At 39.6% G+C, this 25,566-nt stretch overlaps 1 non-coding gene across 1 annotated transcript; it reads right to left on the bottom strand.

The window, feature by feature from the left end:
• Positions 1-1,306: 1,306 nt before the first annotated feature.
• LOC112780733 (small nucleolar RNA R71) lies at positions 1,307-1,414 on the bottom strand. The gene has a single exon (XR_003191549.1). It is a non-coding gene; the product is annotated as a small nucleolar RNA R71 (small nucleolar RNA).
• Between the last annotated feature and the right edge of the window lie 24,152 nt (positions 1,415-25,566).

Below are 25,566 nucleotides of genomic sequence, written 5' to 3'. Positions count from 1 at the left end.
TTATTTTCGAAAATTCCAAAAATGTTTTTCAAAAATCTTTTTCTTATTTTTATACCAAATTTTTGAAAATAACAATAACAATTAATGTTTTGATTCAAAATTTGAAATTTGTTACTTGCTTGTTAAGAAAGTTTCAAACTTTAAGTTCTAGAATCATATCTTGTGATTTCTTGTGTATCAAGTCATTAATTGAGATTTTAAAAATCAAATATTTTTCAAAAACTAATTTCTATCATATCTTTTCAAAAATATCTTCTTATCTTTTTAAAAAATTTGATTTCAAAATATCTTCTCTAACTTCCTAACTTCTTATCTTTTCAAAGTTGGTTTTCAAAATTTGTTTCAACTAACTAACTACTTGTTTGTTTCTTAAATTTTTCAAAACTACCTAACTAACTCTCTCTCTCTAATTTTCAAAAATATCTTCTCTCTTTTTCAAAAATTTCTTTTTAATTAACTAATCATTTTTATTTTTATTTTTGATTTTAAAAATTTTCGAAAAATACTAACATTTTTCCAAAACCATTTTCGAAAATCACTAACTCTTTTTCAAAAATATTTTTCGAAAATTCTCCCTCTCTCATCTCATTCTATTTATTTATTCATCTACTAACATCTCATCTTACATCTCTGCCATCCTCACAGTTGTGTTTCTTTCTTTACATCACATTCTTTGTCTCCCCCTCTTCTTCTACTCACACAGGGATCCCTATACTGTGGTATAAAGGATCTCTATTATTATTATTATTTTTCTGTGCCCTCTTCTTTGTCATATGAGGAGGAGCAAGGACAAGAATATTCTTGTTGAAGCAGATCCAGAACCTGAAAGGACTATGAAGAGAAAACTAAGAGAAGCTAAATTACAAAATCCAGAGATAACCTTTCAGAAATTTTCGAACAGGAAGAGGAGATGGCAGCCGAAAATAATAATAATGCAAGGAGGATGCTTGGTGACTTTACTGCACCTAATTCCAATTTACATGGAAGAAGCATCTCCATTCCTGCCATTGGAGCAAACAACTTTGAGCTGAAACCTCAATTAGTTTCTCTGATGCAGCAGAACTGCAAGTTTCATGGACTTCCATCTGAAGATCCTTTTCAGTTCTTAACTGAATTCTTGCAGATATGTGATACTGTTAAGACTAATGGAGTAGATCCTGAAGTCTACAGGCTCATGCTTTTCCCTTTTGCTGTAAGAGACAGAGCTAGAATCTGGTTGGATTCTCAACCCAAAGACAGCCTGAACTCTTGGGATAAGCTGGTCACGGCTTTCTTAGCCAAGTACTTTCCTCCTCAAAAGCTGAGCAAGCTTAGAGCTGATGTTCAAACCTTCAGACAGAAAGAAGGTGAATCCCTCTATGAAGCTTGGGAAAGATACAAACAGTTGACCAAAAAGTGTCCTTCTGACATGCTTTCAGAATGGACCATCCTGGATATATTCTATGATGGTTTATCTGAGCTATCAAAGATATCACTGGACACTTCTGCAGGTGGATCCATTCACCTAAAGAAAACGCCTGCAGAAGCTCAAGAACTCATTGACATGGTTGCTAATAACCAGTTCACGTACACTTCTGAAAGGAATCCGGTGAGTAATGGGACGCCTATGAAGAAGGGAGTTCTTGAAGTTGATACTCTGAATGCCATATTGGCTCAGAACAAAATATTGACTCAGCAAGTCAGTATGATCTCTCAAAGTCTGCATGGAATGCAAGCTGCATCCAACAGTACTCAAGAGGCTTCTTATGAAGAAGAAGCTTATGATCCTGAGAACCCTGCAATAGCAGAGGTAAATTACTTAGGTGAACCTTATGGAAACACCTATAACTCATCATGGAGAAATCATCCAAATTTCTCATGGAAGGATCAAAAGCCTCAACAAGGCTTTAATAATGGTGGAAGAAACAGGTTTAACAATAATAAACCTTTTCCATCATCCACTCAGCAACAGACAGAGAACTATGAACAAAATACTTCTAATTTAACAAACTTAGTCTCTGATCTATCTAAGGCCACTGTAAGTTTCATGAATGAAACAAGATCTTCCATTAGAAATCTAGAAGCACAAGTGGGCCAGCTGAGTAAAAGGATCACTGAAATCCCTCCCAGTACTCTCCCAAGCAATACAGAAGAGAACCCAAAAGGAGAGTGCAAGGCCATTGACATAAGCACCATGGCCGAACATACAAGGGGAGTGGAGGACACAAATCCCAAGGAGGAAGACCTCCTGGGACGTCCAGTGATCAATAAGGAGCTTCCCTCTGAGGAACCAAAGGACTCTGAGGCTCATCTAGTGGCCTTAGAGATTCCATTGAACCTCTTTATACCCTTCATGAGCTCTGATGAGTATTCCTCTTTTGAAGAGAATGAGGATGTTACTGAAGAGCAAACTGCCAAGTTTCTTGGCGCAATCATGAAGCTGAATGCCAAATTATTTGGCATTGATACTTGGGAAGTTGAACCTCCCTTGTTCATCAATGAACTAAGTGATCTGGATCAACTGACATTGCCTCAGAAGAGACAGGATCCTGGAAAGTTCATAATACCCTATACCATAGGCACCATGATCTTTAAGGCCCTGTGTGACCTTGGTTCAGGGATAAACCTCATGCCCCTCTCTGTAATAGAGAAACTGGGAATCTATGGGGTGCAAGCTGCTAAAATCTCATTAGAGATGGCAGACAGTTCAAGAAAACAGGCTTATGGACAAGTAGAGGACGTGTTAGTAAAGGTTGAAGGCCTTTACATCCCTGCTGATTTCATAGTCCTAGATACTGGAAAGGAAGAGGATGAATCCATCATCCTAGGAAGACCTTTCCTGGCCACAGCAAGAGCTGTGATTGATGTTGACAGAGGTGAACTAATCTTTCAATGGAATGAGGACTCCTTGTGTTTAAAACTCAAGGATCTCCCTCTGCAACCATGGAGAGGAAGCATGAAAAGCTTCTCTCAAAGCAGAGTCAACCCAAGCCCCCACAGTCAAACTCTAAGTTTGGTGTTGGGAGGCCACAACCAAACTCTAAGTTTGGTGTTGAACTCCCATATCCAAACTCTAAGTTTGGTGTTGGAGATTCTCAACAAAGCTCTGCACATCTGTGAGGCTCCATGAGAGCCCACTGTCAAGCTATTGACATTAAAGAAGCGCTTGTTGGGAGGCAACCCAATTTTTATTTATCTAACTATATTTTTCTTAGTTATATGTCTTTGTAGGTTCATGATCATGTGGAGTCACAAAATAAATATAAAAATTGAAAATGGAATCAAAAACTGCAGAAGAAAAATCACACCCTAGAGGAGCATCTGTCTGGCGTTCAGCGCCAGAACAGAGCATGGTTCTGGCACTGAACGCCCAAAATGGGCAGCTTCTGGGCGCTGAACGCCAGAACAGGCATGGTTCTGGCGTTCAACGCCAGAAATGGCACACAAATGGGCGTTGAACGCCCAAAATGGCTACCAACCTGGCGCTGAACGCCCAGAGTTGTGTACAAAGGCATTTTTACATGCCTAATGGGTGCAGGAATGTAAATCCTTGAACACCTCAGGATCTGTGGACCCCATAGGATCCACTCAGGATCTGTGGACCCCACAGGATCCCCACCTACCTCCACTCACTTCTTCTCACCACTCTCTTTCACACAACCCCATTAACACCCTTCCCCAAAAACCTTTCACCAATCACCTCAAACACTCTTCCCCATCACCTCTTCACCACTCACATCCATCCACTCTTCCCCATAAACCTACCTCATAAACTCCACCTACCTTCAAAATTCAAAACCAATTTCCCACCCAAACCCACCTATATGGCCGAACCTTAACCCCCCTCCCTTCCCTATATAAAGCCCTCCATTCTTCATCAAATTCACACAACACACCCCTCTTGGCCGAAACACTTCCCACTCTCCCTCTCCTCCATTTCTTCTTCTTCTTCTTCTTCTATTCTTCTTTTCTTGCTCGAGGGCGAGCAAAATTCTAAGTTTGGTGTGGTAAAAGCATAAGTTTTTTGTTTTTCCATTACCATTGATGGCACCTAAGACCGGAGAATCCTCTAGAAAGGGGAAAGGGAAGACAAAAGCTTCCACATCCGAGTCATGGGAGATAGAAAGGTTCATCTCCAAAGCCCATCAAGACCACTTCTATGATGTTGTGGCCAAGAAGAAGGTGATCCCTGAGGTCCCTTTTAAACTCAAAAGAAATGAGTATCCGGAGATCCGACATGAAATTCAAAGAAGAGGTTGGGAAGTTCTAACAAATCCCATCCAACAAGTCGGCATCCTAATGGTTCAAGAGTTCTATGCTAATGCATGGATCACCAAGAACCATGATCAAAGTAAGAACCCGGATCCAAAGAACTATGTTACAATGGTTCGGGGGAAATACTTAGATTTTAGTCTGGAGAATGTGAGGTTGGCGTTTAACTTGCCCATGATGCAAGGAGATGAACGCCCCTACACTAGAAGGGTCAACTTTAATCAAAGGTTGGACCAAGTCCTTATGGACATATGCGTGGAAGGAGCTCAATGGAAGATTGACTCCAAAGGCAAGCCGGTTCAACTAAGAAGATTGGACCTCAAGCCTGTAGCTAGAGGATGGTTGGAGTTCATTCAATGCTCAATCATTCCCACTAGCAACCGGTCTGAAGTTACTATAGACCAGGCCATCATGATCCATAGCATCATGATTGGAGAAGAGGTGGAAGTTCATGAGATTATACCTCAAGAACTCTACAAGGTGGCTGACAAGTCCTCCACGATGGCAAGGTTAGCCTTTCCTCACCTCATCTGCCACCTATGCAATTCGGCTGGGATTGACATAGAGGGAGATATCCTCATTAAAGAGGACAAGCCCATCACCAAGAAAAAGATGGAGCAAGCAAGAGAGCCCATTCATGGAGCTCAAGAGGCGTATGAAGCTCATCACCATGAGATCCCGGAGATGCCTCAAATGCACTTTCCTCCACAAAACTATTGGGAGCAAATCAACACCTCCCTAGGAGAATTGAGTTCCAATATGGGACAACTAAGGGTGAAACATCAAGAGCACTCCATCATGCTTCATGAAATAAGGGAAGATCAAAAAGCAATGAGGGAGGAGCAACAAAGACAAGGAAGAGACATAGAAGAGCTCAAGGACATCATTGGTTCCTCAAGAAGGAAACGCCACCATCACTAAGGTGGATTCATTCCTTGTTCTTGTTTCTTCTGTTTCTCGTTTCTATGTTATGTGCTTATCTATGTTTGTGTCTTCATTACATGATCATTAGTAGTTAGTAACTTTGTCTTACATTTATGAATGTCCTATGAATCCATCACCTCTCTTAAATGAAAAATGTTTTAATTCAAAAGAACAAGAAGTACATGAGTTTCGAATTTATCCTTGAACTTAGTTTAATTATATTGATGTGGTGACAATGCTTCTTGTTTTCTGAATGAATGCTTGAACAGTGCATATGTCTTTTGAAGTTGTTGTTTAAGAATGTTAAATATGTTGGCTCTTGAAAGAATGATGACTGGGAGACATGTTATTTGATAATCTGAAAAATCATAAAAATGATTCTTGAAGCAAGAAAAAGCAGCAAAGAACAAAGCTTGCAGAAAAAAAAAATAGGCAAAAAAAAATAGAAAAAAAAAAGAAAAAGCAAGCAGAAAAAGCCAAAAGCTCTTAAAACCAAGAGGCAAGAGCAAAAAGCCAATAACCCTTAAAACCAAAAGGCAAGGGCAATAAAAAGGATCCCAAGGCTTTGAGCATCAGTGGATAGGAGGGCCTAAAGGAATAAAATCCTGGTCTAAGCGGCTAAACCAAGCTGTCCCTAACCATGTGCTTGTGGCGTGTAGGTGTCAAGTGAAAACTTGAGACTGAACGGTTAAAGTCAAGGTCCAAAGCAAAAGAAGAGTGTGCTTAAGAACCCTGGACACCTCTAATTGGGGACTTTAGCAAAGCTGAGTCACAATCTGAAAAGGTTCACCCAATTATGTGTCTGTGGCATTTATGTATCCGGTGGTAATACTGGAAAACAAAGTGCTTAGGGCCACGGCCAAGACTCATAAAGAAGCTGTGTTCAAGAATCATCATACTGAACTAGGAGAATCAATAACACTATCTGAACTCTGAGTTCCTATAGAAGCCAATCATTCTGAACTTCAACGGATAGAGTGAGATGCCAAAACTATTCAAGAGGTAAAAAGCTATAAGTCCCGCTCATATGATTGAAGCTATGTTTCATTGATAGTTTGGAATTTATAGTATATTCTCTTATTTTTATCCTAATTGATTTTCAGTTGCTTGGGGACAAGCAACAATTTAAGTTTGGTGTTGTGATGAGCGGATAATTTATACGCTTTTTGGCATTGTTTTTAATATGTTTTTAGTAGGATCTAGTTACTTTTAGGGATGTTTTCATTAGTTTTTATGTTAAATTCACATTTCTGGAATTTACTATGAGTTTGTGTATTTTTCTATGATTTCAGGTATTTTCTGGCTGAAATTGAGGGACTTGAGGATAAGCAAACCTCTAAGTTTGGTGTGTTTATCCGTGATCACTAAGATCATGGCTCCTAAGGGAAAACAACCCACTTCAAGAGGCAAGAAAAAGAGCATTCCAAAACCACTTTGGAATCAAGGGAAGTTCTTATCTAAAGAACATTCAAACCATTATTACAAAATAATGGGTCTAAGATCAGTGATCCTGGAAGTTAGATTCGATCTGAAAGAAGACGAATATCCGGAGATCCAGGAGCAAATTTGAATCAGGAACTGGGAGGTCCTAGCTAATCCTGAGACGAAAGTGGGAAGGAATATGGTCCAGGAGTTCTATGCTAACATGTGGCAGACAGACAAGCAAAAACTATCTGGAACTGCTTTCTATGAATATCGGACCGTGGTCAGAGGAAAGATTGTTCATACCAACCCTGACAAGATCAGGGAGATCTTAAAGCTACCTCAACTGAAAGATGATCCAGACTCTTTCAACAGGATAATGATGAGAACAGACAAGGGCCTGGATAAGATTCTAGAGGATATATGTATCCCTGGAGCCAGGTGGACCACCAGCACGAAGGGTGTCCCAAATCAACTCAAAAGAGAAGATCTCAAACCAGTCGCCAGAGGATGGCTGGACTTCATTGGGCATTCTCTGCTGCCCACCAGCAACCGTTCTGAAGTCACTGTTAAAAGAGCAGTGATGATCCATTGCATCATGATGGGAAAAGAAGTGGAAGTTCATCAACTGATTTCAACTGAATTCTACAAAATTGCTAATAAAAATTCTAAAGAGGCCAGGTTGGCTTACCCAAGCTTGATTTCTCTGCTCTGCAAGGACGCTGGAGTAAGGATGGGAATAACTGAGTATATCTCAATTGAGAAACCAATCACCAAAGCATCAATGGAAAAACAACAAGCACAGGATGACTCCATCAAGAAGAAAACACAGGAATTTCTCCCAGAAATCCCTCAATCTGAATATTGGGAGTATCTTGAAACATCAGTTACCAAGATGCAAGAAGCTATGGAACAAATAATAAAGGAACAGAAGGAACAAAGTCAAATTCTTTGCTATTTGATTAAAGAACAAGAAGAGCAGGGACGTGACTTGAGGGAATTGAAGCGCCAGAAGTTATCTCTTGAAGGACCAAGCACCCCACAGATCCGAGGAACATCCACTTCCCAGAACAAAGGTTGTTAAATTTCAATTTATGCTTTAACTCTGTGATAGTTGTCGTTATAAGAGTTTACCTTAGGAGTCATATAGTAGTAATTAGTGTCTATTTTGATTTTACCTCCAATTAAGTTATAGTCTATTTTTCTCATCATCAGCAAACATGAATAAAATAGTAGATCTTTTGAATAAGAGGCAATAAAATTCGAGTTTTTAATAAGAAAAATTCTAATTAGTAACATGTGGTGGCAATACTTTCTGTCTTCTGAATGAATGCTTGAACAGTGCATATGTCTTTTGAATTTGTTGTTTAAGACTGTTAAATATGTTGGCTCTTGAAAGAATGATGAACATGAGACATGATACTGATAATCTGAAAAATCATAAAAATGATTCTTGAAGCAAGAAAAAGCAGCAAAGAACAAAGCTTGCAGAAAAAAAAAAGAGAAAGAAAGAAAAAGCAAGCAGAAAAAGCCAAAGCTCTTAAAACCAAAAGGCAAGGGTAATAGAAAGGATCCCAAGGCTTTGAGCATCAGTGGATAGGAGGGCCTAAGGGAATAAAATCCTGGCCTAAGCGGCTAAACCAAGCTGTCCCTAGCCATGTGCTTGTGGCGTGAAGGTGTCAAGTGAAAACTTGAGACTGAGCGGTTAAAGTCAAGGTCCAAAGCAAAAAGAAGAGTGTGCTTAAGAACCCTGGACACCTCTAATTGGGGACTTTAGCAAAGCTGAGTCACAATCTTAAAGGGTTCACCCAATTATGTGTCTGTGGCATTTATGTATCCGGTGGTAATACTGGAAAACAAAGTGCTTAGGGCCACGGCCAAGACTCATAAAGTAGCTGTGTTCAAGAATCATCATACTGAAATAGGAGAATCAATAACACTATCTGAATTCTAAGTTCCTATAGATGCCAATCACTCTGAGCTTCAATGGATAAAGTGAGATGCCAAAACTGTTCGGAAGCAAAAAGATACTAGTCCCGCTCATCTAATTAGAATCTGAGCTTCACTCAAAAACTCTGAGATATTATTGCTTCTCAACCTATTAGTCTTCTATTTTATTTGTCTAGTTGCTTGAGGACAAGCAACAGTTCAAGTTTGGTGTTGTGATGAGCGGATATTTTATACGCTTTTTGGGGTTAATTTCATATAGATTTTTGTATGTTTTAGTTGGTTTTTAGTTTATTTTCATTAGTTTCTAGGCAAAATTCATATTTCTGGACTTTACTATGAGTTTGTGTGTTTTTCTGTAATTTCAGGTATTTTCTAGCTGAAATTGAGGGAGCTGAGCAAAAATCTTATTCAGGCTGAAAAAGGACTGCTGATGCTGTTGGATTCTGACCTCCCTGCACTCAAAATGGATTTTCTGGAGCTACAGAACTCCAAATGGCGTGCTTCCAATTGTGTTGGAAAGTATACATCCAGGGCTTTCCAGCAATATATAATAGTCCATACTTTGACCAAGGATAGACGACGTAAATTGGCGTTCAATGCTAGCTCTCTGCCCAATTCTGGCGTCCAGCGCCAGAAACAAGTTGCAAGTTGGAGTTCAACGCCAGAAAAGGATCCAAAGCTGGCGTTGAACGCCCAAAACAGCCCCAGGCACGTGAAATCTTTAGTCTCAGCCCCAGCACACACCAAGTGGGCCCCAAAAGTGGATTTCTGCACTATCTGTTATAGTTTACTCACTTCCGTGTCTCGATGAATTAATGCAAGTATTTCTGTTTTCCATTCAAACATGCGTGTTCCTATCTAAGATATCCATTCGCACCTAACTATGGAGAAGGTGATGATCAGTGACACTCATCACCTTTCTCAATCCATGAACGTGTGTCTGACAATCACTTCCGTTCTACATCAGATTGAATGAATATCTCTTAGATTCCCTAATCAGAATCTCCGTGGAATAAGCTAGATTGATGGCGGCATTCATGAGAATCTGGAAAGTCTAAACCTTGTCTGTGGTATTCCGAGTAGGATTCTGGGATTGGATGGCTGTGACGAACTTCAAACTCGCGAGTGCTAGGCGTAGTGACAGACGCAAAAGGATAGTAAATCCTATTCCGGTACGACTGAGAACCTGCAGATGATTAGCCGTGCGGTGACAGCGCACCTGGACCCTTTTCACTGGAAGGATGGATGGTAGCCATTGACAACGGTGATCCACCTACACACAGCTTGCCATCGGAGGACGTGCGTGCATGAATCAGAGGACAGAGAAAAGCAGAGATTTTGAAGACAAAGCATCTCCAAAACTCCAACATATTATCCATTACTGCATAACAAGTAACCTTTAATCCATGCTCTCTTGTTTATTCGGAACTCAACTGATAAATATAATTGACTTCCTGACTAAGAATTGCAAGATAACCATAGATTGCTTCAAACCAACAATCTCCGTGGGATTCGACCCTTACTCACGTAAGGTATTACTTGGACGACCCAATGCACTTGCTGGTTAGTGGTACGAGTGTGAAAAGTGTGATTCATAATTCGTGCACCACATACAAATCTCTATTATTTTTCTATCTCCGAAACTTTAATTTCAATTTATAAAATAATTAATTATAATGAAAATTGTACATAAACATTAATTGACTTAAACTTAAAGTATTTATAAATATCAATCTAATCATTTCTAATAAAATAACTTCTAGGAGTTCAAATTAATAACATAATTCATTCAAAATAGAATTTATTTAAATTAAATTATACAATTCTTCTTATTTTTCAATTATCAAAATTATAATTTCAATTATACCAAATATCTAATAAAGATTATATAAAAATTCTAATTAATTTAAACTTCAATTATCATGAAACTCCATTTAATTACCCTTAGTAAAATAATTTTCTTAAAATAAAATTATCAACAAATAAAATAAATCACAAATAACTAATTATTTGATTTTCAAAAACTAGGGTTGTTACACGTCTAAGATGTGTGTCGAGTCTCTGCATGTTCCCTGGCTTTGTTCTGTGTTTCTGGGCCGAAAACTGAGTCAAAACGCGGCCCGAAATCGCCCCCAGCATTTTCTGTTAATTCCGAAATCGCCCCCAGCATTTTTTGTGAGCTATACGCGCGCGTCAGTGTTCACTGGTCATCTCCTTAGTTTCTTGTGTTCCTTCCATTTTTGCAAGCTTCCTCTCCATTTTCTAAGCCATTCCTGCCCTTTGAAGCCTGAAACACTTAACACACGGATCACAGCATCGAATGGTATAAAAGAGAATTAAAATATATTAATTAAAGGTCTCTAGGAAGCAAGTTTTCAACCATAGAATAATGCTAGGAAGGAATTATAAAATCATGCAATTAGTATGAATAAGTGGGTGAAGACTTGATGAAACCATTCAAATAAACACAAGATAAACCATAAAATAGTGGTTTATCAACCTCCCCACACTTAAACATTAGCATGTCCTCATGCTTAGCTTAAGGAGATAAAATAAATGAGTAGGGAAAAGTAAGACTCATGCAATGCAATGCAACCTATGTATATGAATGCAACTATATGATTCTGTCTACTTGGTTAAAAATAAATAAGTTCTTTAAGACAAAAATAAATCAAACTTCACTAATTAAAACTATACAGTAAATATAAGTAAACTTGTAAGAAGACAGCTCATGAAAGCAAGGAACATAGAATTAAGCATTGAACCCTCACTGGTGGTGTATATGCACTCTAGTCTCTCTAGTGTATAGGGTAATCACTCTACTCTTCTCTAATCATGCTTTCTAAACCTTGTTCTTCACCTAACCAATCAACAAATATTTAATGTACCAATGCAAACATCATGAGGTCTTTTCAAGGTTGTAATGGGGCCAAGGTAAAGGTGAGGGTATATATATGGCTAAGTGAGCTATAAATTGAATCCTTAATTATCCTAAGTTCTTACCTATATACACATTCTATATACTTTAAATTCATGCCTAGCTACCCAGAATTCTCACTTTTGCATTACATACTCATGCATCAACTTTTCTTTTAATTTTTATCACATATGCATTGAACTTTTCATTAACTTAACTTAGCATTGGGGTAATTTTGTCCCCTTATTTAATTACTTAATTACTTGAATATTTTTAGATTTTTTTAAATAAAATAAACCTAACATTATTAATGCACATGGATTTTCAATTTTTCTAGTTTTACATGAGTAGGTACCCAAATTCCCATTATTTTATCATGACACATTCCCTTATTAACCCATGTTCCCACAATCTTCCCATACTCAATGGACACACAATTTCTATCTTAAGCTAACCAAAGATTCAATTGGGATATTTAATTATTTTTCCGCTTAAGGCTAGTAATGTGGTAAAATATAGAACAAATGGGATTTAAAAAGCTCAAAGTGGCTAACAAAGGTAAATGGAAGGGTAGGCTATTTTGGGATAAGTGAGCTAAAACAATTAACGGCCTCAATCATATATATGCATATAACACATTAAACATTGGACATATAGGATGGAACAAAATATAGATCACAATCTTAGAGAAGTAAACACACGAATAATATTCATGGTTAAATTATGTAACCATGTTATTAGGCTCAAGTCTCACAGGTTATGTGTTCTAGCTTTTAACTATGTTCCAAATACAACTTCTAACAATTTTTTAACAAAAAAATTTTGATTTAAATTAGTGAAATTTTTCAAAAATAGGGTCTTAAAAGAAACTTATTATTTTCTAACCAAATAGAACATGCATGCAATTACCTATTTCTATGCTATTTATCCTGTTATAAACAAAAGAAAAATTAATAAATATCCTATTTTATTGGTGTTTAAGGAAGAGAAATTACCTTTGGGAGTCAGGTACTGACCGACCTCCCCACACTTAAAGCTTTGCACCGTAGTCGGTGCCATCAGTCAGGAACAAAGGGGGGCTGGTAGCAGCATCTCCACCATCGGGACCGTCATGGCTCCTTGTGCTGGTAAATGAAGTGGAGTCCGGAGTGTCTGGGTTTTCTTTAGGTGGGTGGTTACCAATAATCAACTCCTTGAGGTATGTAAATCTGCGCTTGTTACGGAGCTCTCTTTTCTTTCCTTTCTGGTCAAGCCGGTCTAATTTCTCAAGTATCTGATGGAGCAGTTGGTTTGTTGAAGGTGCTTATGATGTGGACGGAGTAGGAATATCTTCTGCTAGTTCCGTGCTCCGGTTGATAGTGGCTGCTGGAGGTCTGATATATTTCTCGTTAGGGACGTACTGATCATCCCGTGGAATCATAGCCTTGGTGTCCCCAGCTCTGTAGGAAACTCTGGCTGCTGAGACTAGATCTGAAACCAAGGCAGGGAAAGGTAAGTTGCCCGTAATTTGTACGTGTCCCATAGCATGCCGAATGTGTCTTGGTAAATTGAGGAGCTGGTCTGTAAGGATACACCGGAGTAAAACAGCCATGTCTGCAGTGAAGGAGGACTCGTTAGTGCTTGAAAAGACGTAATGGGACATAATCTGTGCCCATACTCGAGCCTCCAAGGTGAGTGCTGAAGCGAATATGCTCTTAGGAAGAGATCGATGGTATCCATAGATCCATCTGCTGCCATCTTGTGCTATAACTCTGAGAACGGTGTCCTAGTCAAATTGGTATGTCTGGCGTTTAAATGAGGCTTCTTGGAATGCGTCCAATCCTTCTGGAGTAGGGGGAAGATCTAGACCTCGTTGAATGGCCTCTTCAGTTATAGGGACTTGCTTCTGATGGACATAGACAGACTGCATGGTTGGCATGTGAAAATTGGAGTAGAATTTACTACCCATGATAGATTAACCTACCGTGGCTGTCTTTGTAGGAATCCCCATTGTCTTCGCTCAATGCGGGGCTCAACAAATTCAGCAATGTTGGTTGGGAGGATAAGAAGGTGCTCATTGTTATAATTCCTCTCAGCTAGGATGGGGAACATCTGCTCACAGTAGCGGTTAGGGATCTGCGCAGTGTCCTTTGCTGAAAAAGCTTTCTCTTTTTCATCGACCTTGATGATCCTTTTGATTCATTTTGTTGAGGGTTTCACCGCTGTTGAAGATGGTTCTGCCATTAATGCTCTTTTTGTTCCTTTCCTTTTTGGTGGTTTGGGAGTAGCTTTCTCTTTACCCTTCTTGGTGGCCATCCTGAAAGGCAAAAAGTGAGTACTTTTTAAAATTTCAAGGGTTAGAGCAAGGAAGAGGATGGTATAAGTGATAATCCATGCACGGTAAAGAAGGATGTCGTTAAAACATGGTCATGACTACATCTGAAAAGTTCGTCAATGGAAATATAGCAAGTGCATGTGATGACAATTAAATGCAAGATGTTTATTGGCATGCCAGCAAAGGCATAAGTAGCATATATCAAGCATTAAATGTCCAAGTTAGATTATCAATTCTTTCAAACTAACAACCTGTTTGTGTTGACAATTATATTTAATCAATAAATATAAAAGGGGTTTTGTAAAAAACAACACGTATTTAGAGTAATAGAATAATTTAAAACAATGTGGAATGCCATACGGGCTTTTTCACAAACACATAGCATGCATGATAAAGATGTTATTGGAAATATTAAAGTGGACATGCAAGCAACCCTTAAAGAAGTAATATTAATTGTCAAACAATTCCACAATAATTTACAAGTAAAATGTAAAAGAAAATGATCACCCAGTAAATGTCTAACACCAATTAAAGGAATAAAAAGAAAAGACAAAGAAAGAAAAAGAAAATATAGATAATAAAAGTGAAAAGAAAAAAGGAAAAGAAAACATAAACATAAATAAAAGTAATAAAGGAAAAGTAAAAAGTAAAGAAAGAAAGAAAAGAACCTTGATAATGGATGTGAAAAATAAGGGAGGAGAAAGTAAAAAGTGAGAAAGAATAAAGAAGGAAGAAGAGAAAAGAAAGAAATAAGAAGGGAAAAGAAAAATTAGGATTTGGGGAAGAAAAGATAAGATATCTGGCTGATCTGGATAAGCTGTGTGCTGCATGTGACGCGGACGCGTGGGTCACGCAATCGCGTGGTGTGTGAAATTTTCCAGGTGACGCGTTCACGTGGGTCACGCGATCGCGTGGCCTGATTTGTGCTATTGGCGTGAGTGCAGCCGTGCGTTCGCGCAACTCTCTGCTTTAAATGCATTTTGCCAAAATTTAGGGTGACGCGATTGCATGAATGGTCATATTTTGAAAACGACACGGACGCGTGGGGAACGCGTTCGCATGATAGGGCTTGTGCTTATAGCATCATTCCAGCCCAGCTCCATCATAACTCTCTGCCATACACCTCTTTACGTCGATTTTGCGAGGCCACACGTTCGCGTAGGTGATGCGGACGCGTGGAGAGGCTATTTTTTCAAAATGACGTGGACGCATCATTGACGCGGTCGCGTGGGCATATCTGTGCCTAAGGCACGCCTCCAGCCACACTTTCGCGTGACTTTCTGTTCAGTTCTCTTTTTTTCAGAATGCAACTATGACGCGGATGCGTCTTCGACGCTTACTCATCGTGTGCATTTTTTTTTATGCAGTATGCAAATGCAAATGCAGGCTATATGCAGCTATATGCAGAGATTATGAGAAGAGTCATTAACAAAAATTAAATAGAATAAAGTAAAATAAAACTAAGGCTGAAACGGAACGATCATATCATGGTGGGTTCTCTCCCTCCTAGCACTTTGCTTTTACGTCCTTAAGTTGGACGCTCTTCAGACTCATTCTGCTTCTGTTGGTGGGTCTTCCAAGAGGAAAATCTCTAATTATTTGTGATCCTTAATCTTTTCTCCATGGTAGAGCCTTAGGCGATGTCCATTGACCTTGAGGAATTTAGAGCTAGAAGGATGACACAGGTGAAAAACTCCGTATGGCTCTGCCTTTTCTACTCTGTAGGGACCTTCCCATCTCGATCTCAGTTTACTTGGCATAAGCCTCAGCCTGTAGTTGTATAGAAGAACTAACTCTCCTGGTCTGAATTCTCTCCTCTTTATGTGCTTGTCATGGACAGCCTTCATCTTCTCTTTGTATCGCCTAGAATTATCATATGCTTCTAGGCGAAGATTCTCCAATTCTGCTAGTTGCAGCTTTCTTTCAGTACCAGCTTCTTGAAAATTCATATTGCATTCTCTTACAGCCCAGAAAGCCTTGTCTTCCACCTCCACTGGAAGGTGGCAAGCCTTTTCGTATACTAAGCGGAAGGGACTCATCCTAATGGGTGTCTTGTACGCTGTTCTATATGCCCAGAGTGCATCTTGTAGCCTGGCACTCCAGTCTTTCCTATGAGGTTTTACTATCTTCTCTAGAATGCGTTTAATCTCCCTGTTAGACACTTCTGCTTGTCCATTAGTTTGGGGATGATAAGCTGTTGCTACTTTATGAACAATTCCATGCTTTTCAATAATCCTGTCAATCTCGTGTTACAAAAGTGAGTGCCTTGATCACTCACGATTGCTCGTGGTGATCCAAAGCGACAAATAATATGGTTTCTAACAAAGGAAACAACAGTGTTAGCATCATCAGTACGGGTAGGAATTGCTTCCACCCATTTAGAAATATAATCTACAGCTAACAGTATGTAAAGGTAACCATTAGAGTTTGGAAATGGACCCATGAAGTCAATGCCCTAAACATAAAAAATTTCACAGAAAAGCATAATCTGTTGAGGCATCTCATCCCTCTTGGATATATTACCAAACCTTTAGCATGGGGAACAAGATTTACAAAATTTAGCAGTATCATTAAAAAGAGTAGGCCACCAGAATCCACAGTCTAAGATTTTTCTAGCTGTTCTTTGAGGGCCAAAATGTCCTCCACTCTCAGAATTGTGGCATGCCTCTAAAATGATCTGGAATTCTGATTGTGGTACACATCTTCTAATTACCTAATCAGCACCATACCTCCACAGATTTGGATCATCCCATATAAAATATTTAGACTTGCTTCTGAGCTTGTCCCTTTGATGCTTAGTAAAATTTGGAGGGAAAGTATGGCTAACTAGATAATTAGCTACATGTGCATACCAAGGAACTACTTCAGATACTGCTTGCAAACTATCAAATGGGAAAGTATCATTGATAGAGGTGGAGTCATGCTTAATGTGCTCAAGGCGACTCAAGTGGTCTGCCACTAAATTCTGGTTACCACTCCTATCCTTAATTTCTAAATCAAATTCTTGCAGCAACAGTATCCAACGTATTAGCCTTAGTTTAGACTCTTTTTTAGCTCATAAATATTTTAGAGCTGCATGGTCTGAGTACACTACCACCTTAGTACCAAGTAAATAGGCTCGGAATTTATCCAGAGCAAAAACAATAGCAAAAAGCTCTTTTTCAGTAGTAGTGTAATTAGACTGAGCAGCATCTAAGGTTTTAGACGCATAAACAATTACGAAAGGATCCTTACCTTCGTGTTGAGCCAACGCCGCTCCTACTGCATGGTTGGAGGCATCACACATAATTTCAAATTGCTGGCTCCAATCCGGTCCTCTCACAATTGGAGCTTGAGTCAAGGCAATTTTTAGCTTATCAAATGCTTTCATGCAATCCTCACTGAACTCGAACTCAATATCTTTCTGTAGCAGTCTGGATAAAGGTAATGCTACCTTACTGAAGTCCTTAATGAATCTCCTGTAAAAACCTGCGTGGCCAAGGAATGAACGGACTTCCCTCACAGAAGAGGGGTAAGGTAAACTAGAAATGACATCTACCTTTGCTGGATCTACAGAAATACCAGTATTAGACACAACATGTCCTAGTACAATTCCTTGTTTTACCATAAATGACATTTTTCAAAATTCAATACAAGGTTTGTACTAACACACCTGTCTAATACTCTAGACAAACTATCCAAGCAAAGGCTAAATGAATCACCATATACGCTAAAATCATCCATAAAAACTTTCATACAGTTCTCAATAAGATCTAAAAAGATACTCATCATACATCTTTGGAAAGTAGCAGGTGCATTACATAAGCCAAAAGGCATTCTTTTATAAGCATGCATTCCAAAGGGACATGTAAAAGTGGTCTTCTCCTGATCTTCAGGAGCTATATGAATTTGAAAGTAGCCTGTATAACCATCTAAAAAGTAATAATGGGATTTACCTGACAGGAGATCAAGCATTTGATCAATAAATGGCAAGGGGTAATGATCCTTGCGAGTGGTTTGGTTGAGACCCCTATAGTCAATGCAAACTCTCCATGAATTCAGCACTCTAGTTGTCAGGAGTTCTCCATGCTCATTCTTTATTGTTGTGAATCCAGACTTTTTGGGCACCACTTGTACTGGACTGACCCATTCACTATCTGAGATGAGGTAAATAAAATCTGCTTCAAGTAGCCTGGTTACTTCTTTCTTGACAACTTTTAAGATGGTGGGATTTAATCTTTTTTGAGGCTGACAGATAGGCTTTGCTCCCTCTTCTAAGAATATTCTGTGTTCACAAACTTGAGGGTTAATACCTACTATATCCACTAAGCTCCATCCAATTGCTTTCTTATGTTTTCTCAGCACATTGAGCAGTTGCTCTTCCTATTGGAAAGTGAGTTCCCATGCAATGATAACTGGGAACTTCTTATTATCCTCAAGGTAAGCATACTTGAGGTGGGGAGGAAAGGGCTTCAATTCTGATTTAGGCTCTTAGCTAGGCTTTGGACCATTCGGGGCTAGTGATAATGGTAAAGGGTACTCATTGTGTTCAGAGGGTGTCCCCACACTTGGACCTTACTCCATGTGCTTCTCTTCTATTTCTTCTTGGTGAACTTCAGCTACAGTTTCACCAATGATGTCGCACTAGAAGATAGAATGATCTTTCGGAGGGTGCTTCATAGCTTCATTTAAACTGAAACTCACTGTTCTGCCATCTATCTCAAAGGAGTAAGTTCCTGAGAATGCATCTAGCTTGAACTTTTAAGTCTTCAGGAATGGTCTTCCAAGCAGGATTGATGATGGTCTGCCTGAGTCATTAGGGGGTATTTCTTGGATATAGAAGTCAATGGGAAATGTGAGCCCCTTAATGCTCACTAATACATCTTCAGCAATTCCAACTACTGTAATAATACTTTTATCTACTAACACAAAACGAGCTGCCGACCTTTTTAAGGGAGGGAGCCTCAAAGTATCATATACAGACAATGGCATTATACTAACACATGCTCCTAAGTCACACATGCAATCAGAAAATATTACACCTCCAATGGTACAGTTAACCATGCATGGACCTGGATGACTACATTTTTCAGGTATACCTCCCATTAAAGCAGATATAGAACTACCTAAAGGGATAGTTTCTAACTCATTAATTTTATCTTTATGAATACATAAATCTTTAGAAACTTTGCGTATTTAGGTACCTGCTAAATGACATCAAAAAGGGGAACAGTTACCTCAACCTTTTTGAATATTTCTAACATTTTTGGATCAAGTTCCATCTACTTTCTGGATTTTTTTGCCAGGTGTGGAAATGGGATCGGGATGGTGTCCTGTACAGCTTCAACTTCCTTTAGTTCTCCATTCCTTGGTTGAACTGCTTCTTCTTCAACTATGTCTTGTACCTTATCTTCTTCTTCAACATCTTCGATTTCAGCATCTTCTACTTCTATCACATCCTCAGCTGGGGCGTGTACTATTGGGCTTGGCTCCTCCTGATTCCTCTCTGGCAGTGTGGTTCCGGACCTCAAGGTAATGGCATTGATGCCACCCTTAGGGTTAGGTAAGGGTTGAGAGGGAATTCCACTGGAGCTTAAAGGTTGGTTAGTGGAATTAAGTAATGAATCTATCCTGGAGGCGAGAGCTTGTAAAGTGGCATTCAGACCATTTAAAGTAGAGTTTAGCTGTGTCTGCATATCTTGTTGTCCTTGTGCAAGAGAACGAAGCATCTCGTCATTTGATGAGGAATTAGGATAGGTGATCTGAGGAACTTGTTGTTGGTTATGCTAGGATCCTTGAGATTGTCTTAGGGGAGGTGCTCTGTAAGGCTGGTTTTAATTCTGCTGTCTGTTGTTGTTATTCCACCTCTGGTTTTCATTGTTATCTCTACCTCCTTTGTTATAGTTGTCCCTCCAACCATGGTTGGAATTATCTCTCCAACCTTGGTTGGAGTTGTCCTGCCATCCTTGGTTATAGCCTCCACCTTGGTTGTAATTGCCGCCTTGTTGATTGTATCCTTGATTCGGGCGGTCATAAAAGTTATGAGTAGCTGCCACAGTGTTGTCTTCTTGTTGGAGCTGTGGACATTCATCAGTATAATGACGATAATCAACACATATTCTGCATACTCTTTGTGGGACTAACTGTTGGCTCTGTTGTGGTAGGTGAGGTTGAGCTTGTTGTTGTTGGTTCAACTACATTTGCTTCAGTAGGTTGGTCATTTCACATATACTCTGTGTAAGAGCAGTAGTTTCAATGCTAGAGGAAACCTCTACAACAGCTTTTGAGTGGCCATGCTTGTGCTTGTGATTCCTAGTAGACTCAGCTAAGTCGCTGATTAGTTGCCATGCTTGATATGCGATCTTGTATTTTTTCATAGAACCATTACTAGCACCATCCAGTGTAGTTTTATCCTGAGGCTTTATGCCTTGTGTGAAGTAGCTGATCAACACCAGTCTGTCGATCATGTGATGGGGGCATGTATCTAGAAGGTTCTTAAAGCGCTCCCAGTACTTATAAAGAGTCTCTGATTCTCCTTGAACAATGTAGGAGATCTCTTTCCTCAATCTATCTGTGACTTCAGCTGGAAAGTATTTTTCCAAAAATTCTCTCCTGAGCGTGTCCCAGTTGGTAACAGTCACATCAGGTTGGGAGTAGTACCACTCCCTCGCCTTTCGTTCAAGAGAAAATGGGAAGGCGGTTAACAGAATAGAAGTTTCATCTCCACCATTACGCCTAATAGTAGAACAGGCTGTCTGGAAATCCCTTAGGTGCTTGATAGGCTCTTGAGTAGGTAAGCCATGAAAGTTGGGCATCAAGTTGATTAGTGCAGTTTTCAGTTCAAAATCTGCAGCCAGAGTTGGATGATGTACTTGATATGCCAGCAATGTAAAATCTGGGGCTCCAGCCTCCTAGAGAGTAATCCTCCTAGGTGTTTCCATTCTATCTGCACGTGAATCAACTGAATCAGTAGTAAAGGAGCTTGTTTTGCTCTCAGATGGCGATTCAGATTCGCCCTCGGATGAGACTGGTGAATCGATAACAATCACTTCACCACCCTCAGAGGCTACTCTGCGTCGAGCTTGCCTAATACGTGAAAGAGTTCTTTCAATTTCAGGATCAAACGTGGCTAAGCTCGAATCAGGAAGTGAACACGTCATTCATTGAAAGAAACATATAGCTCATGGTAAAAATAAAAATAAAATATACAAATAAAATAAAATATGTACACTAATTAATAATTCAGCACACAATTGTAACTCCCCGGCAACGGCGCCAAAAACTGACGTTCAGGCAGAAGTCCGCTAATTCAGAAATCAATATAGATAATGCATTGAAAGTATAGTTCTTAACTAGCTAAGATCCGCCTTGTCAATTTAGAAAAGTTGTCACGAAATTTAGAAATAAAAATACTGGGAGTATGAGTCCCAGGTCGTCTCCCAACGAGTTGCACGAAAGGGTGCTAACTTATTCATCAGGAATTTTCGAAAGAGTTTAACTTTGGGTAATGAGCAATAATTATAAATGAAAGATATAAAACTAAGAATTATTATTAATATAAAAAGGCCTTGACTGGGGGAATAATTCATTGGAAGTTCTATCCTTGTTGGGATCTCTTGAGTGTAGTATTAAAAAGGTTGTTGTTTTTACTTAGTTAACCCTTACTAAATAAAGGAAAGTCAAGTGATTGAGCTAATCCTTATTCGCAAATCCTAGTCCTCTCCCTGGGGAAGGTCTAGCGTTAGTAAATACAGAACTAGCCAACAACTTCCAATTTTAACCAACACTTAAGCCTTCCAACTCAAGTGTCTCCTCTTAATCAACCCCCATGTCAAGTTTGGGAATCTACTCCATTGACATTAATATAATACTCAGAAAAATATAAGAAGACATAATAAATTAATTAAAATAAAATAGAAACTAAAAATTAATTAAAAGTAAAAGTAATCCTCTTCACTAACAATTCATGAAAATAATCCAATTAGAAATCTAAATAAAATAAATAAGGATATGGAAGAGTAAAGGACAATGTAAACAAACTAGAATAATGTCTTCAACGGAGGTAATGATTCTTCAGTTTCCAAAAGCAAAAGCAATAACTAGGAAAGTAAAGTGAACATAGAGGGAAAGTAATCCTCTGTAAATTTAGAATTAAAAACCTAAAACTATCTTAATGTGAATGTGTGTGTATCTCTGTCTATGCGTCTAAGATGTGTGTCGAGTCTCTACATGTTCGCTGGCTTTGTTCTGTGTTTCTGGGCCGAAAACTAGGTCAAAACGCGGCCCAAAATTGCCCCCAGCATTTTCTATTAATTCTGCAGATCGCGCAGGTCACGCGTTCGCATCTTCCACGCGTTTGCGTCATTCAGCAATTTTCCTTGTCACGCGTACACGTCGTCCACGCGTTCGCGTCATTCGTGCAGACTCCAATCCATGCTTTCGCATCAGACTCCAATTCGGAGCTTCAATGTTCGCTGGTCATATCCTTAGTTTCTTGTGTTCCTTCCATTTTTGCAAGCTTCCTCTCCATTTTCTAAGCCATTCCTGCCCTATGAAGCCTGAAACACTTAACACACGGATCATGGCATCGAATGGTATAAAAGAGAATTAAAATATACTAATTAAAAGTCTCTAGGAAGCAAGTTGTAACAGCCCAGACCACCCGCTAGCACAATATTGTCCGCTTTGGCACACAAGGCCTCACGGTTTTGCTTTTGACGATAGGGATGCTAGCCGAAGCCCCCCACACTCACTCGTCAAAACGCGTCATGCTAGGGAGAGGTATCCACACCCTTATAAGGCATGCTTCGTTCCCCTCTCCAACCGATGTGGGCCTTACAATCCACCCCCTAAGGGAGTCCAGCGCCCTCGCTGGCACATCGATCCGGGTTCTGGCTCTGATACCATCTGTAACAACCCAGACCACCCGCTAGCACGATATTGTCCGCTTTGGCACACAAGGCCTCATGGTTTTGCTTTTGACGATAGGGATGCTAGCCGAAGCCCCCCACACTCACTCGTCAAAACGCGTCATGCTAGGGAGAGGTATCCACACCCTTATAACCTCTCCAACCGATGTGGGCCTTACAATCCACCCCCCTAAGGGAGTCCAGCGCCCTCGCTGGCACATCGATCCAGGTTCTGGCTCTGATACCATCTGTAACAGCCCAGACCACCCGCTAGCACGATATTGTCCGTTTTGGCACACAAGGCCTCACGGTTTTGCTTTTGACGATAGGGATGCTAGCCGAAGCCCCCCACACTCACTCGTCAAAACGCGTAATGCTAGGGAGAGGTATCCACACCCATATAAGGCAAGCTTCGTTCCCCTCCCCAACCGATGTGTGCCTTACAATCCACCCCCCTAAGGGAGTCCAGCGCCCTCGCTGGCACATCGATCCGGGTTCTGGCTCTGATACCATCTGTAACAGCCCAGACCACCCGCTAGCACGATATTGTCCGCTTTGGCACACAAGAACTTCAGGTTAGGGTATAAAAGAACAGATCGACTCGAATAAAATTCAAGACACACAACTGAATAGCCTCGAGAAATAGTTTTTAACGTTCCCAAAGCCCGCGATTCGCTTTACTCAACTCGTATTTCATCTATGATAACCCATCAGTGCTTTCATATACATAATTCACTAGTATTAAGCCGGCCAAACATAATACCAAGAATTATGCAATGCAAGACTAACAGCATTAATCAATAGATCGTCATGTGCATAAAGCTCTAATTCTCGTCATTCGACAAGACCTAATACATGACAAACACTCAGAGTATGCAATTGAAACATAGTCAGTCCATTCCTCAGGCTCTACAGGAAGAACTACTCTGATACCATAATGTAATACCCTAACTACCAAAGCTCGCACTTCCGGCTGCGCGACTCTGATAGTTCGGACATTACGACGACACTTATATTAATTAATACTAAAATATGAGCTTGTTTAAAACTTTAAACCGCAATACCGCTCCCAAAGATACTTTCGTTTGATAACGTACATCCATAAATACCATACAACTTACAAAACTCATAAAGAGTACATCCATATATACATATATATATATATATATATATATATATATATATATATATATATATATATATACAAATATATTTATAAGCATTAACCAATACAATCCCTATCCCTCTCACAGAATATATCAAGATAAAGGCGAGGGTACGATAAATAATCTACATCAATACAGAACATATCAATAGCTAAATAAACTCTTCGTGACTTCTGCGCCCATATCCTGAAAGGGGAAAAATGTAGGACTCATAGCTTTCTTCCTATGAACGGACTAAATTCTCTATTAAATCTTCCATCTCCATGAATGTCATGTTTGACCTTGTTTTTAACTGATGTTTTACATCTTGTGAATATTTCCATTGATCTTGATTTTTCCTTTTGTGAATCTCATTCGTATATGAGTCAGTTTGATTCGTTTCAAGTTAGTGCATTGTTTATTCTCCCATTATCTCTACAAGAGTTTTTAGTCAAAGATTTATCATTGAGAAATTACAAATGATTGAGTTGTCTTTTTCTATGACTTTTTTATTCTTTTGGATCAATTGAAAGCTTGTTTGATGTTTCATGCCTAGTGGGTCTTGTTTGAACTATCTTGGTTTAAGATCCTTTCTTGCATGGCTTGATTCCTTTTTAGTACATCTTAAACTTCTTGAATGTTCTTCTAAGATGGTGATTTCAAGGACACTTTTGTAGTCTTGTTTTGAACTTTATAAGGAAGTTTTGAATTCTCTTTGAAGAAATATTAAACGGAATTTATTTTCTGTTGTTTGATTGAGATTGAAACCATTGTTCAAATTTTGACGAAGTTAATTTAAAGTTGGCATACGCTGTTTTAAATGAGGTTTTGGAAAGTTTCCTTGTTTAGTGGAAACCGGTTTGTTTGTAACGCACCACTTATTTCCTTTACCAAATTGTGAGCAAATTTTTATCTCGGAGTTTCTTTTCTAAAAAGAGTTTAACTTCCTCTTTTGTACTTGCTATAAATGTTATACACGCTTGTTTGAATATGAAATTTTGAGAATTTTGAACAAGCATTTGATTACTTCCGAGTTTTTATGAACTGCTTTTGGTTAAGTTGTGCATCTAATTATCTTTCTAAAATATTTGAGGAAATATTTTAGCTCTTAGCCAAAGTTGTGTGCCAAAGCGGACAATATCGTGCTAGCGGGTGGTTTGGGCTGTTACAGATGGTATCAGAAGGGTGTGGATACCTCTCCCTAGCATGATGCGTTTTGACGAGTGAGTGTGGGGGGCTTCGGCTAGCATCCCTATCGTCAAAAGCAAAACCGTGAGGCCTTGTGTGCCAAAGCGGACAATATCGTGCTAGCGGGTGGTCTGGGTTGTTACAGATGGTATCAGAGCCAGAACCTGGATCGATGTGCCAGCGAAGGCGTTGGACTCCCTTAGGGGGGTGGATTGTAAGGCCCACATCGGTTGGAGAGGGGAACGAAGCATGCCTTATAAGGGTGTGGATACCTCTCCCTAGCATGACGCGTTTTGACGAGTGAGTGTGGGGGGCTTCGGCTAGCATCCCTATCGTCAAAAGCAAAACCGTGAGGCCTTGTGTGCCAAAGCGGACAATATCGTGCTAGCGGGTGGTCTGGGCTGTTATAGATGGTATCAGAGCCAGAACCCGGATCGATGTGCCAGCGAGGGCGCTGGGCTCCCTTAGAGGGGTGGATTGTAAGGCCCACATCGGTTGGAGAGGTTATAAGGGTGTGGATACCTCTCCCTAGCATGACGCGTTTTGACGAGTGAGTGTGGGGGGCTT

The sequence above is a fragment of the Arachis hypogaea genome, chromosome 19 (genome assembly GCF_003086295.3).
Source record: "Arachis hypogaea cultivar Tifrunner chromosome 19, arahy.Tifrunner.gnm2.J5K5, whole genome shotgun sequence".
Classification (NCBI taxonomy): domain Eukaryota; kingdom Viridiplantae; phylum Streptophyta; class Magnoliopsida; order Fabales; family Fabaceae; genus Arachis; species Arachis hypogaea.
This window is presented reverse-complemented; position numbering and strand designations above follow the sequence as displayed.